Source organism: Nomascus leucogenys, chromosome 13 (assembly GCF_006542625.1).
Source record: "Nomascus leucogenys isolate Asia chromosome 13, Asia_NLE_v1, whole genome shotgun sequence".
Lineage (NCBI taxonomy): Eukaryota > Metazoa > Chordata > Mammalia > Primates > Hylobatidae > Nomascus > Nomascus leucogenys.
In genome coordinates, this window is record NC_044393.1 from 100,191,828 (window position 1) to 100,206,934 (window position 15,107).

General features: G+C 39.2%; 1 protein-coding gene across 3 annotated transcripts in view; it reads left to right on the forward strand.

The window, feature by feature from the left end:
* Positions 1-15,107, forward strand: part of GALNT11 (polypeptide N-acetylgalactosaminyltransferase 11) — a 74,579-nt gene that overhangs the window by 25,489 nt on the left and 33,983 nt on the right. Inside the window, exon 1 of one of the 3 annotated variants that reach the window (XM_030826207.1) lies at positions 1,229-1,418. The exons of the other annotated variants lie outside the window; for them this stretch is intronic. The gene's annotated coding sequence lies outside the window, so the exon portion shown is untranslated. Of the gene's footprint in view, positions 1-1,228; positions 1,419-15,107 lie in introns of those variants that run through there. 3 annotated transcript variants of the gene reach the window in all.

The following is a 15,107-nucleotide window of genomic DNA, read 5'->3' on the forward strand; positions in this document are numbered from 1 at the left end:
ACAGAGTATAAGAGTTCATTTTTCTCTGCATCCTCCCCAGCATTTGTTGGTTTAGTTTTATTTGTCTTTTTGGTAATAGCCACTCTAACTGGGATGAGATGATACCTCATTGTGCTTCTGATTTGCCGTTCCTTGATGACTTGTGATAATTGAACATTTTGTCATATATTTCTTGGCCATTTGTCTTCTTTTGAGAGATTGCTATTCAGATCATTTGCCCATTTTTAAATCTGATTTTTTTTTCCTACTGAGATGTTTTAGTTCCTGGTTTATTCTGGTTATTAATCCTCTTTTGGATGAATAGTTTGCTTATATTTTCTCCCATTCTGTAGGTTATCTTTTCACTCTGTTGATTGTTTCCTTTGCTGTGTAGAAGTTTTTTAGTGTGACATAACCCCATGTGTTTGTTTTTGCTTTTGTTGCCTGGGCTTTTGAAGTTGTATTCATAAAATATTTTCCCAGATTAATGTCCTGAAGCATTTCCCCTGTTTTCTTTCAGTAGTTTTATGATTTCAGGTCTTACATTTAGGTCTTTGATCCGTTTTGAGCTGATTTTTGTATAGAGGTGGGAGGCTAGTTTCATTCGTCTGCATATGAATATCCAGTTTTCTCAGTACCATCTATTGAAGATACTGTCCTTTCCCCAGTGAGTATTCTTGGCATCTTTGTCAATAATCAGTTGGCTGTAATATTGTGGATTGATTTCTGGGTTCTCAGTTCCATTGCTCTGTGTGTCTGTTTTTATGCCAGTACCATGTTGTTTCCATCACTACAGCTTTGTAGTATATTTTGAAGTCTGGGAGCATGATGCTTCCAGCTTTATTCCTTTTTCTTTCCTCTTTGAATTGTAAGCCACTTTTAGTATATTTGGAACCCTGTGGGTGTGGTGGTAAAGTGAGGGAGGGTGGGAGTTCTGGAATCTGGTTAAATCTCAGTCTGACAGTGGGTCTGGGTCTCACATGGGTTCACTCTTACAGTGGGCTGTGATCTTCACAAGTATTTCTCTAGTGTTAGAGCTCTTCTCCCCTGTCACCTATTCCCGCCCTATTTCCTTGAGGCCCTGACCTTTGCGGATTTTTTTGCCCTGTAGGTATGACAGGAAGGCTGGAGGAGGCTGGAGTGGGAGGAATGCCCTTTGCATTCCCCTAGTTAGGAGAAGGATCTAGCAAAGTTTTTTTCCCCTAGAGCAAATGACTTTGTGACAGAGAAAACTTTGGGCTTATTACTCTTCACCTCCCCTGCCAGAGGGATCTTTCTGGGATCTTTTACCTTAGTGCCTGGTGGAATTCCTGGAGGTAAAGCCCACAAAAGTGTGGGTCCCGCACCTCCTGAGACTGCTTCCCCGAGTTTCTCACTCTCTCACTAGTCCACACCGAGCCTCCACCACCAGCTTATAGCTCTGGCAGTTTCTGCTCCAGGTAAGTGGATCTCGTCTATGTCTTTCCAGGTTTCCAGCACAGTTTGCCCTGTTAGCTTAGTTCTCTGATGGTCCCAAAAGAGCCATTGATTTTGAATTTTCCCAGCTTTTTCTCATCAGGAGTGAAGGCTTCTATACTCATTACATGTTGCAGCTGAAAGCGAAGTCACCACCTTCTTTTTAACTTGTATTTTGTGACTTGCTACCACTTCAGTGCTTTAGACACATAGGCTCAGTGCTGCAGTATTGTGTCTAGGTTTGATTGTGCTAAATTTAATCTTTCTTATGTATCACCGGATTAGTAAGGATTTCAAACTACACTGCCTGGTTGCTTTCGCTTTCCTTAGAAAAGCTTATCACTTTTTGGCTGGGCCCGGTGGCCCCTGCCCATAATCCCAGCACTTTGGGAGGCCTGAGGTTGGGAGTTTGAGACCAGCCTCACCAACATGGAGAAACTTTGTCTACAAAAATACAAGCCGTGGTAGCGCATGCTTGTAATCCCAGCTCCTTGGGAGGCTGAGGCAGGAGAATCGCTTGAACCCGGGAGGCAGAGGTTGCGGTGAACTGAGATTGCGCTATTGCACTCCAGTCTGGGCAACAAGTGGGCAACAAGAGCGAAACTTTCTCAAAAAAAAAAAAAAAAAAAAAAAGACACTTTGGGAGGCTGAGGCGGACGGATCACGAGGTCAGGAGATCGAGACCATCCTGGCTAACACACGGAAACTCCGCCTCTACTAAAAATACAAAAAAATTAGCCGGCCGTGGTGGCGGGCTCCTGTAGTCCTGGCTACTCCAGAGGCTGAGGCAGGAGAATGGTGTGACCCCGGGAGGTGGAGCTTGCAGTGAGCCGAGATCGTGCCACTGCACTCCAGCCTGGGCAACAGAGCGAGACTCTGTCTCAAAAAAAAAAAAAAAAAATGAAGAGAGAAAAGTTTATCACTTTTTAACGTTCTGTTCCTGCAAGTATAAAGATATCTTACTACTTTTCAGAAAAACGTTTTTCTGTGCATTATTTTGCACTTCAAGGCAACAAAACCTGTAAAGGCTCCCTTTATTAGATTTTTCATTTAGAAATAAATTAGTGCATCTAAGGATTTGTCAAATTGTTCCTTTTCTGTTAAAACCTGAATTGATTAGTTTTGGTTCCTCTGGAAGCAGATCTTGAGATAGAAATCTGAATCCAAGTTGTGTATTTGCGAGGTAATCCCAGGACACACCAGTAGGGGAATGAAGTGCGCCATGTAGGAAAGACAGCCAATAAAGGGCATGTTTTCAAGCCAGGTCCCGCTGTGGACAACTGAAGCTTGATTGTGCTGGGGAATTCTAGAGCCAGTGTAGCATACGTATGTCAGAGTTGTGATTTTTCCACTGGGGGTTTGGAGGGAGGCTGGATTTAAGGAAGCTGGAGTCTTCTTATCAGTAGATTGTGAGGACTGCCCTCAGGTAGGTACACATTCCCCTGTAGTTTGGGCCTGCCTTGCACGTGGGCAGATGGGCTTCAGAAGCCAGAGATACAGGTACTGGCACTTGGAATTCAGAACACTGTGCGGGATGGTAATGCTTAACGGGACCTGCAAACAACAGTAACTGCTATGTTTATTTACTGGGCTTGGTTAACAGCATGAGCTAGGATCTGGTGATTTGCCAGATTAAGTCTGTCAGCTTTCTAAACCTGTTGAGGTGGTAGATACTCAGAAATTAATTTCCTATACAGTTCACTATGTATGGAGGAAAAAAGTTTTCTGAAAAAGGCCCATAGCTGGGCATGGTGGCTCATGCCTATAATCCCAATACTTTGGGTGGATGAGGTGAGGATCGCTTGAGCCCAGGAGTTGGAGGCTACAGTAAGCTATGATCATAACCACTGCACCCCAGCCTGGGTGACAGTGAGACTTTGTCTCAGAAAAAAGGCCCAAGAGTCTATCAGTTTGATTTGCTGATGTTCTTTTTGGCAGTACCTAGCCTGCACTCTTTGAAATGCAAAAACAACTGTTTAGAAAATAGCCCTGGCCTTGTGCTTCCGATAATGGCCTGAGTAACCTAGTTAAAGCCAGCTGATACTTTTCTGAAAAGCATCAAGGAATTTACAACATAGTAAAGAATTACTGGGCTAAGATTTGGGAGATGATAGAAATCCAGATACGTGAGCCTCTGACCCAGGGCCGCTTTTGCCCGGCTATTTGCTGTTCTGGAAGAGCAGGTGAGAGGCTGAGCAGTGTAGTTAACTGACTCACAGGAGGACAGGAACAAAAACTGGAGTCTAGAACTTGCTGTGTGTAAGAATCCTGGTGAGCCACCTGGGGTTAATGTTGAAACCTTGAGAGGCTGCCGTCCAGAACACTCATGGGCTGGGAGTGTGCCAGCCTTTGCCTGGACTGAAGCTCCATGGGGTCACCTGGGGGTTTAGTAAATCTCAAATGGTGAAATGGATTAGGGTGATCTCAAATTGCTGGTGACCCCAGTCACCTAACAGAGACAGATGAAAATCCTCTCCAGAGGAAAGTAACATCTCACGCCTCAAATTATTTCTGAAATGATTTTTCAAATAGAGTGTCTACCACACCACCAAGTCAGTGTAACCAGGCCTACTGGGAGACAACCTTAACAAGAACCCGCACAGATAACAGAGGATAGAAACAGGCTTTGCAGACAGTGGAATTACCAGACAGATGCTAAAGCATATGTTTATTATGTTCATGGAGATAAAAGTTGAATAAAAACATTTCAACAAGGAACTGGAAACTTAATATAAAGGGGCAAAGCAGACCTGAAAAACAACTAAATACTAGATCTAAAAAATACAGTAGCCAAAATGGAGGATTCAGTGGATTCAGCAGATTAGATACTGCTGAAGAGAAAAGTGAGCCCCCGAGAGATCAGAAGAAACCTCTCTGAATGAAGTGTGAGGGGGGAAAGGCTGGACAACACTGAAGAAGCTGTAAGAAATATACTCTATCCTGAGAAAGTCTGACATATGTGATTTGAATCCTAGAAGAAGAGGGAGGGGGGGTAGAAGGAATATTCGTTTTTGTTTTTGTCTTTTTTAGATGGAGTTTCACTCTTGTTGCCCATGCTGGAGTGCAGTGGTACAATATCGGCTCACCCCAGATCCAAGTGATTCTTCTGCCTCACCCTCTTGAGTATCTGGGATTACAGGCGTATGCCACCATGCCTGGCAAATTTTGTATTTTTAATAGAGACAAGGTTTCTCCATGTTGGTCAGGCTGGTCTCGAACCCCTGACCTCAGGTGATCCACCCGCCTCGGCCTCCCAAAGTGCTGGGATGACAGGTGTGAGCCACTACGTCCCGGCCAGAAGGAGTATTTGAATAAATAGTGGCAGAGATTTTTGAAACCCCATGAAAGATGACAGTCCACAGAATTAAGAGATTCTAAATATAGCATAAGGTGATTTTTAGTTTTCCACTTCTAAGTAATATGCAAATTCATTTTCCTTAGATTGAGTTTCCTTCCTCTCCTCCTTTCTAATTTTAGCAGTGGTTTTCAGAATTCTGCTGAGTGTGTTCCTAACAAGTGAATTACATGTTTTTTTTTTTTTTTATCACATTTACAAAATAATTTATGTGCTAGAGTTCCAAAAATTCTGATTGGACAAAAAGGATGCAACTTCTGTTTTGATTGAAGACTGTGAGATAAGAACATCTTAAATAAAAGGCAAGCTTTCCAGACCCAAAGGATTAGTTTATAATGCAGGAATTTCAGCATAATGGGCAGTTAGGGGGCAGAGCCCCTCACTAGCACCCCTCAGTCATGGTTTATAGGTAGCTCCTACTCTGTCTTCCTTGGCCGACTAGAAGGAATGCCTCTCATGGATGAATGGCATAGCTGATACAGGGAAGAGTATGTGTAGGATGCAAGTGAAAACCCTATAATTAATACTACTACTATTAATAATTATGTATAACAGCTGGACACAGTGGCATATGCCCATAGTCATTTTATTTCAATTTATATTATTTGTTTTCCTTACTGTTCTTTTCTACCTCATGGAATTAGGAGGTAGAAACTATTGACCTCATGCTTGCTCCCTGAGGCTAGCTTTTACCTGAGGTAGCTTGAACCTTCTTGTCTTCCACAGGTCTATCTATAGTGAGCGAGAGCTACTATTTTTACTTGGGCATTCATTCAAAGTGTTGAAGAATAATGGTCAGCCTCTACCATCCGTTATTCACTGGCTCATTAGCTGTCCCAGGTTTTGCTCTTTTAGGTATTTGCCATGTTGTTTGTCCTTTTAGTTTCTTTTCTGTGTGTTTGATTAAATTTGCTTGTTTCTCCCATCAGCATTACCTTGCGGTTTTCTTCTGCATTTGAGACAGTGTTAGACATTTCATGCATTCATGTTCTTTTCGATTGTCTTACAGAATAGCGATTCATAAATATCAGGGATGTCTGAGGATCATTCCCAGGGAGCATATGATGTCTGGAATTTGCTCTGAACCTTTCCTAATTCAGCAATCTCCTTATGTGTAATTATAAACTACTATTGGTAGCTATGTTTTCTTCTAGCTTTCGGGGTAGATAAGGAATGAGAAAGAATAATGTGTATTTTTATGTTGTCATCACCTGGTAATTTCACGGGGGTATGTAGGTTCTGTACTGTTGTAAATTAATATTTGTACTCACATGACTACAGCTGAGTTAAAATATGAATGTGCCTCTTTTATGGATAAAGCTAATAAATACTTGCTGTTTGACAATTTGTAATACAGAGTATCTTACAAGAAAATAGCTGGAAACTACTGAAAGGTAAATATTTAAATACATTTTAAATGCATTAAATGTTATGAAAATTATTTTATACTGGTAGAAAATGAAAGCTGTCCTGTGAAATAGAATTTTCTCATTAGTCTTATGGTAAAAGATGGACATTAAAAGGTGGTTAAGAATTTCAGATTAGATAATGATTCGTAGAGGAAAAACTATTCTTCAAATTGTGCTTTTAGAACATTTGTTCAGTACTCAAATTTTATTCTCATATTTTTGACAAATTGATGGAATTAAAATATTCTTTGAGTGTGCTTAAAACCCACTCAGTTTTCTTTGTGCTTGTGGCTATGGAAATCCCCTTTGCTTGTGAGGTTAAAATAATATGGTATCCTATTTCTTTCATAGCCTTAAAGTATTTAATCTTTTCCATAGTTATTCTTATATTTTCAAGTTAGGGAGTTTTTGCCTAAGAAATTTTTTACCTCATTTATTAAATCAGTACATATTCCTTGTAGAAAATGTTTTAAATAAAAGAAAGAACAAAGAAAATTAGCCATAATGCCACTAACCTGAGTCTATTAATTTTTTGGTAGTTGCCAAAAGCAGTATAGCATTTTGTAGATAGTGTAGAAAGATGAAAAATAAGTAGTAGATTATATAGCAAAACATTAAAGTGGTGAGACTTCTGGTGATTTTTAAATAGTTTCCTTTTTGCTTCTCTGTATTTTCTGAGCTTTTAGCACAATAGCAAAAGCTATTAAAACATTAATTGCGGGCCAGGTGCAGTGGCTCACGCCTGTAATCCCAGCACTTTGGGAGGCCTAGGCAGGCGCATCACCTGAGGTCAGGAGTTCAAGACCAGTCTGTCCAACATGGCGAAACCCTGTCTCTAATTAAAAAAAACACAAAACATTAGCCGGGCCTGGTGGCGGGCCCCTGTAATCCCAGCTACTCAGGAGGCTGAGGCAGGAGAATCGCTTGAACCCGGGAAGCGGAGGTTGCAGTGAGCCGAGATCTGGCCACTACATTCCAGCCTGGGCGACAAGAGCGAAACTCTGACTCAAAAAAACAAAAAACAAACCAAAAAAAACATGAATTGCCAGCACCCTGAATGGAGCCTTGCCTGTAGATCTTCTACTGTGTTCCTAGTTTATTAGCCTTTTCTTTAGGATTATTTAATGATTTTCATTAAATCATTCAGAAATGATTTAGATTTCTGAAAGATTAAGATTTCTGAAAAATGTTAGATTGGTTAGACTGGAAGATTAGTGGAATTAAGCCATCATCTGTAGAGTGACATTGCATAACAGGCATTGTCTTAGTGACCTTTATGTAATTTAACTACTTTATGGAGCAGTTTTATAGCTGGTGTGGACTATGTCCTCTGTTAATAGAGGACGACTACAAAAAGCATTTCAAAAGGAGCCTTCTTACCTCAAAGCCCGGTATTGTGCTGTTGAGAAATACCCTTCAGGCTAACCTGATGATGATGCCAGAATGTAAGCTGGGTGAGCTGAGATTTTAGTCATTCGCGACCTAAATAGTTTGCCACAAAGCATTTTAGATATTAACAACAGTTTTTAGATATTAACAACAGTAGTTGCTAACAGTCACAATAAAAATTTGCTTTTTGTGCATATTAAAGTATGTATGTGCTTAAATTGTTATTTGCATGTTTTTGTAAACACATTTTTCTAGTTTCCTGGATTGCATAGTAGAGCAAGGCTACTCTTCACCTGCAAAGATGATGTCAGCTTCCAGCCCTGACCCCATACCACTCTATCTGTTTTCTTCCTCTTCTTATGGGTATCAGCTTTTTTTAAATGGTTTATGGGGGATGCTAGAAACCAACCCAATATTATGCTTTGTCTTTCTTTTTTTATCCTTTGTTTTATAATATAGGCTGGTATGTGTGTACTTATATGTAGCATCCTATATGTACTCTTCTCATCTTTTTTCACCTGACAACATAATTTACAGATTAATCTATAATTAGCAATTAATAAAGACACTTCCCTTTTTATAGCTGTGTATTGCTCTATTGTGTGGATAGTTCTTAGTTTGTTCAACTAGCCCCTTATTAATGGACAATTGGATTGATTTTAGCCTTTTGCTATTATAAATAGTTCTGTAGTGAATAGGCATATGCATATATTGTTTCCTATTTTTACCATTTGCGGTATAGACTACTAGAAGTAATATTGCTAAGTCAGAGAGTAGATAGTGTATTTTTGCTGGATATTGCTAAATGAACCTGCATAGAAGGTATACCATGTGTTAGAAATGCTTGTTCCTTGGTGCTGTAAAGAAATAGCACTTGAACATAAATTTAATTTCCTCAGCAAGGCCATTTTTACTTTCTGCAGAAAGGGTACACTCACCAGCAGTTTTGCCACGAGAGTACACCGAACAAAGGAGACAGGGTCATTTATAACCTGATGCATCCACCCTACCGCTGTGTCTGGTTTCCATTGGCTGGAACGGGACCTCACATTCTGTATCTGTCCTGATTGGCTAGCAACTCAGAACTTTTTAAAAGAGGCAAAGGCAGAGGAGAACAAAGGAAAGAGGAAGTAACTTGTGGAATGCTGAGAAAGGTAAAAACACCTTCAAATAAGGAAGAGGAACAGGCTATGACCTAATGCTTGCTTGGACTAGTAAAAGCATGCCAGGGCAAATATTTAGGCTAAATTGTGGGAGCTAAGAACATAAAGTACATTGATTTCTTTATTATGGCCAGCAGATATTTAAGAATGTTAGCACAGGTCTTTGAATAAATTTTGCTTCTAAGATAAGTTACTATTTATTCCTAATTAGATGGGGAGGAAAGTTTTTGAAGAGGAACCTCTCCTTTGGTTTTTACACATGTATGAAAGCTTCCCTACAGCCTCACTCTCAGAATATGTTGTCAAGCTTTTGGATTTTTTCAGTTGAACAGGTGGGAAATGATATTTCAATGTAATTTAAATTTGCATTTCTCTTAGTATAAGCAGGTTTGAGCATTTTTTCACATAGCTAAGAACTATTTGTGTTTCTGTTCTGTGAATGGTTTATAAGGTTGTTGGTCCTTTATTTTTAGAATCTCTATTTGAGATTGTGGCTGACAGACCCTAAGGTGACCCCCAGTAATTCCCTTCCCTGCAGTGGGGATGGGTCCTGTGACTTGCTTGTAACCAACAGAGTATAGCAGAGGTGATAGATGTCAATCTCTTGATTAGGTTAGGTCATATGGCAAAAATAGGAGTCCACTCCTGTGACTACATCAATGTTATAGAAGACTCTGTCTTAAGCAGACCAGAGCAGGAGACTCCTCAGGGTTGGCTTGATGAAGTCAAGGGCCATATTGGTGAAGCCCATGTGGCAAGGTGCAGGGAACCTCTAGGATCTGAGGGTGGCCTCCCGCCGACAGCTATTAAAAAGCCAGGGCCTGTCAGTCCTGAGCCACAAGGAATTGAATTCTGACAACTTGAGTGAGTTCAGAGCAAATTCTTCCCCAGTTAAGCCTGTAGGAGAGAACACAGCTTGGCTGACACCTTGTTTGTAGCCTTAGGAACCCTCATTAGAGGGTCCAGCTAAGCTATGCTCACTCTTGACCCACAAAAATAGCAAGATAATAAGTGTGTGTTGTTTTAAGCCATTAAGTTTGTAGTAATTACATAGCAATAGAAAACCAACATTGAGATATTACTCTTTTGTCTGTGATACCAATTGTAAGTATTTTTTCTAGTTTGTCACTTGTCTTTTTACTTTTCTTTTGGTGTCTTTTAGTATCCAAAGTTTTTTGTCTTTATGTAATCCAGTTTCTTTTCCTGTATTCTGATCTTTTTTAGTCCTAGCTAGAAAAATTTTGCCCAATCCCAGATAATAGAGGAATTTACTCATATTCTCTTCTAGTACTCCTGGAGTCATGTTTTATAATTAAATATCCAGTTTTCTGGATAAATGATGGGAGGAGTAGACTCTGTTGTTTTTCCATATGGCTAAACAGTTGTTCTGACATCATTTAGTTGAAAGTCATTCATTTCCTCTCAGGTTTGTGATGTTGTCTTTATTTATACTAAGCTTATGCTAAATTTATTTATAGCAAACTTATACTAGATTTCTAAATTTCTAAATGTAATTGGGTCTTTTTTTCTCTTCTTTTCCCATTGATTTGTCTGTCTGTGCATGGGCCCTGCTGTGCTGTTTGGATAGAGAAGCCCTGGAGTTCACTTGTTCTGCAGTGGGGCTCACACCCCACTAGTTCTTTTTCCAAAGTTTACCTGGCTATTCCCTGCTTATTTATTCTTTTCCAAATGAACTGTATAATTAACTTGTCTAGCTCCAGAAAAAAAAAACCCTGATAATATATTTAACATGATTGTGTAGCACTTACAAGTTAACTTAGGGAGAAATGACTTATTTATTAGGATTTTGTGTCTTTTTGTCCAAGAATATGGCATGTACATATTCCCATTAGTTCAAGTCTTCCTTTGGGACCTTTGGGAGCTTCTCATTGTTTTCCTCATAAATGTTTTAGACATTTATTGTTAAATTTGTGCTTAGTATTTTAAGATGTTTGTCTTGATAATCATAAATGAGATTTTTTGTGGGGGAGGTTCAGTCTTTGTCAGGTTTTTGAAATCAATGTTATGTTCATTTCGTAAAACAAATTGGGAAGCTTTCCTTTAAAAAAAAGTATTTGGCTTAAGTAGCAGTAGGATTTCCTCTGACACTCTTCTCTGTGCCTGGTAGTTTGTTTTTGTTGTTGTTCTTTTGTTTTTTTCTTCGGTGTTTTTGTTTTGGGGTTTTTTTGGGGAACTCTTTTATGACTTTCTTTGGGACTGGGGTCAATTTTAATAAGCTGTATTTTCTTTAAAAGTTACTCTCTTCTAGCTAGGTGTAGTGGTGCACACCTGTAATCCCAGCTATTCAGGAGGCTGAAAGGAGGATGACTTGAGCCTGGAGTGTGGAGTTTGAGTCTAGCCCGGGCAACAGAGGGAGACCCTGTCTCTCTGAAAAAAAAAAAAAAAAAAAAAAAAAAAAAAAACACACACACACACACACACAAAACCTTACATTTCCAAGTTGATTTTGTTAGAATTATACAAAATCACCTTTTTTAAAATTTCCTCTCACAGCGTTTTCAAATTTATTGTTAAGAAATCATGGACTAAGAGGAAGACTTGGTACTTTTGCTGGCATGTTGAGTATTTTGTTCCATAATGAAACCGTCTAATGAAACTGTTTAAACTGGTTAGCCGTCTTTCTTGCCTCTCCTTCTTGCCACTCCTTCTTCACAATAAGCATTCATTTCCCAGGATATGGTCTGCTCACATATTATGCTCTTCTCTAAGATTTCACATTGCACAGAATGTGAACAATGTCCTTTAACCTCTTCTGGAACAGAAATACACTTCAAAAGTTATACAAACAAGTATGTATTAATTGTTAATACTAAGCACTATGCTAAACATATGGAAATGATCTCTGTCCTCAGGGGGCTTGTTTATGGTAAGTATAGCAGTGCTTACCCTACAGGCAAATTGTCTGTTGGGATATCTTAGGTTCACATACCTGTAAAGGATGATTCTGCTGTCATTAATTGTCCCCCTCCAAAATCACAATGTTGAGCATCTCATTTTCCAACCATGACATTTCACCTTTCTGATTCCCTCTGTCTGGTAACAACTCCAGCAATTATTTGGCCACACCAGGACCTCTAATCCATTGGCCTATCCACATTTTTCATCTTGCCTCATACTTCCACATCCTCACATCTCTGTTTCCCTGGCTTAAATCTGTGATTTGTCATAATCATCCCACTGCATATACCTTGCCCCATTCCTGTACTGTTGTACCTCCCTGGCAAAAACCCACCTCTCAGCTTACAAGGCACCTATCCCTGAGCAGCTACCAGACCGTGACTGAAGAAAAACATAAACCATAGTGACTTGTTTCACTTTAATAAATTCAAGTTCACAACTGGTTAGCCTTTTATTCATTTAACTTTGAAGAACGTATTAGTTGATGTCTAACTGCTGAGGTTTTGGCCCTGTTAACTATTCAAGTTTATGATTGAAAGAATTCGTCACTAGTTGTTTTGCCTTAAGTAACCTGTGATACTTGCTTTGACTCTCTTTTCAAAGGCTTTCAGACTTGGATATTAAAGGCATGGGTAATTGCCTTTAGAAGGGATAGCAAACAGTATGAAACACAAAGATTTTGTTGTGTAGATACTAGATTCATTATTCATTCATTATTAGGGTAGATTAAAGTTTTAGCTTTTGATTTTTGTTTGGATGTTTTTAGTTTCTTAAGCAGGTGAGAAATTTATTGAATAATAGCCATCTGATTTCTTTAAAGGCATTTCCTTTATTTTTGGAGACAGTCTCGCTCTGTTGCCCAGGTTGGAGTGCATGACGTGATCTTGACTCACTGCAACCTCTGCATCCTTGGTTCAAGTGATGCTCAGAATCCTCGGCATCCAGAGTAGCTGGGATTATAGACGTGTGCCACCATACCCGGCTAGTTTTTGTTTTTGTTTTGTTTTGTTTTGTTTTTTTTGAGATGGAGTCTCGCTCTGTTGCCAGGCTGGAGTGCCGTGGTGCAACCTCGGCTCACTGCAACCTCTGAGTCCCTGGTTCAAGCGATTCTCCTGCCTCAGCCTCCTGAGTAGCTGAGATTAGAGGCACATGCCACCACGCCCAGCTAATTTTTGTATTTTTAGTAGAGATGGGGTTTCACCATGTTGGCCAGGATGGTTTCAATCTCCTGACCTCGTGATCTGCCCACCTCGGTCTCCCAAAGTGCTGGGATTACAGTTGTGAGCCACCACACCCAGCCCAATTTTTGTATTTTTTTAAGTTGAGACGGGGTTTTACTATGTTGACCAGGCTGGTCTTGAACTCCAGATCTCAGGTGATCTACCCACCTTGGCCTCCCAAAGTTCTGGGATTACAGGCGAGAGCCACCATGCCCAGCCCTAATTTCTTGACCTAACTGAAGACAGATAGTGCCTTTGTTGCTTCTGAATACCATTATGCTTAATTGTATAAAAGAATTGATGGGATTTTATAAATGTATATGTTTTTAAATTTAGTATTTCAATTTACTATATAAAAAATACTCTCTAAAGAATTATAATATGGTTTGGGAAAAAGAATAACATCTGCCTGATAGAGTTGTTGAGAGTTAGTATATTTTACAGCTCAGGAAACCAAGGAATCATGATGTTGAGCTGTTGTGGATAGGATGAGCCAGGGTGGTTATTCCGTGAAGAATCTGGACAGAGTTAGCCAAATCCTGTTGGTGAGGTCTTTGAGCAGAAAACTTTTTCATTTTGCCCTTAGGTGCTGGCAGGTAGCCAAGAGTGAACCTAAGGAAAGTAGTTTCCCGGGTTTTTTGTTTGTTTGTTGTTGTCAGTGAATTCTATAAGATTAGTCTGCCTGTTTTTATCACAAAGACCGTTATTGAAGTTTTGAAACGGGACAATAAATTCCTGAGTTGTTTCTTGTTCCTTTTCCAAAAATAAACATGGCTGTCGTTCTGAGCTAGTTTTTATGCTATTGTTGAATAAGATGGTCATGACCTCTATGCATAGTATTAAAGTATTGCTTAGCCCAAACAAGATAGTAACAGATTTGTTTAGAAATTGGCAAGCATGTTGCTAACCATATTACAGTAATTTTTTTCATTCATTAACAAATATTTATTAAATTGCTGCTATATTCTATGCATTATTATAATCTTCAGGATAGACAAAAGTTCTTTCCCTATTGGAGCTTACTTCCTGGTATGGGAGAGATAAACAATAAATAATAAACTCAGGGAATAAGTAATTATGTATACGTAAGAAGGTGATAAATTCCATGGAATAAGGAAGACCAGGTTTAATGTTTAGTGGATGGGTTGAAGTTTTAAATACGGTAATCTTGGTAGGGCCTTATTGAGAAGATGATATTCGAGCAAAGATTCAATGGCAGTGAAAGAAGTCATCATGAAATTACCTGGGAGGAAGAGTGTTCTAGACTGAGTGAAGAGCCAGTGCATAGTCCGTAATGGAGTATAATTGAAATGTTTGACCCACAAGGAGACCTGTGTCTAGGACAAAATGAATGCAGAGAGAAGGTGGTGGGAAAAGTGCTCAGAGAGGTAATGCCAGATTACATAGGGACTTGTAGGTCTTTGTAGGGAACAGATGGGTGGTCATGTCTGCCATTGATATTATATGTTAAGTCTAGATCTAATGACAAAAAATTAATATTTGTTCAGTTTTTACTATATTCATTCCATAGATACTTTTCAGCATTTTCTGTGGGCTATTTATTGTGCCAAGTGAAGGGAAAACATTAAACAAGAAAACAAACAGCAAATGCAAGCCACAGTCCTTGTGAAGATTATCTTGGTTCAGTGCAAACGGTGGTGTTTTGTGTGTCAGTCATTGTATCTGACACTTTACATATTTTACCTTGTGTAATTCTGAGTATTTCATTTCATTCTGAGTATCCAATAAGATGGACAATGTCGTTATCTTGGAATACAGTTGATGAAAATGAGGCTAAGAAAATCTGCCAATTTTTCCAAAGTTGCATTACTGATATATGGCAGAATGGGATTAGAATTCAGTCTTGTCTTTTCATTATATACCATTGATTCCCAAATCTGGCTGTGCATCAGAGTTAACTTGGAGGCTTGTTTAAGCTAAAGATTCCTTAACCTTATCTCTGGGAATTCCCATTTAGCATAGCTGGCGTGGAGCCCTGGGAATCTGTATTTTTAATAAATACTCCAAGGATTTCTGTATTTTGAAACTACTGCCCTCCATTATTATATTTATGGTAGTGTGATACAAGTGTTATGGAAACCTTTGTCTTTTAGTTTTAAAGAAAATGGTTTTGTTGTTTCGTTGTTTAGTATCATGTTTGCTATAAGATTTTTAGAGATGCTCTTTGTCAGGCAAAGATTTCCCTATTTTTCCTAGT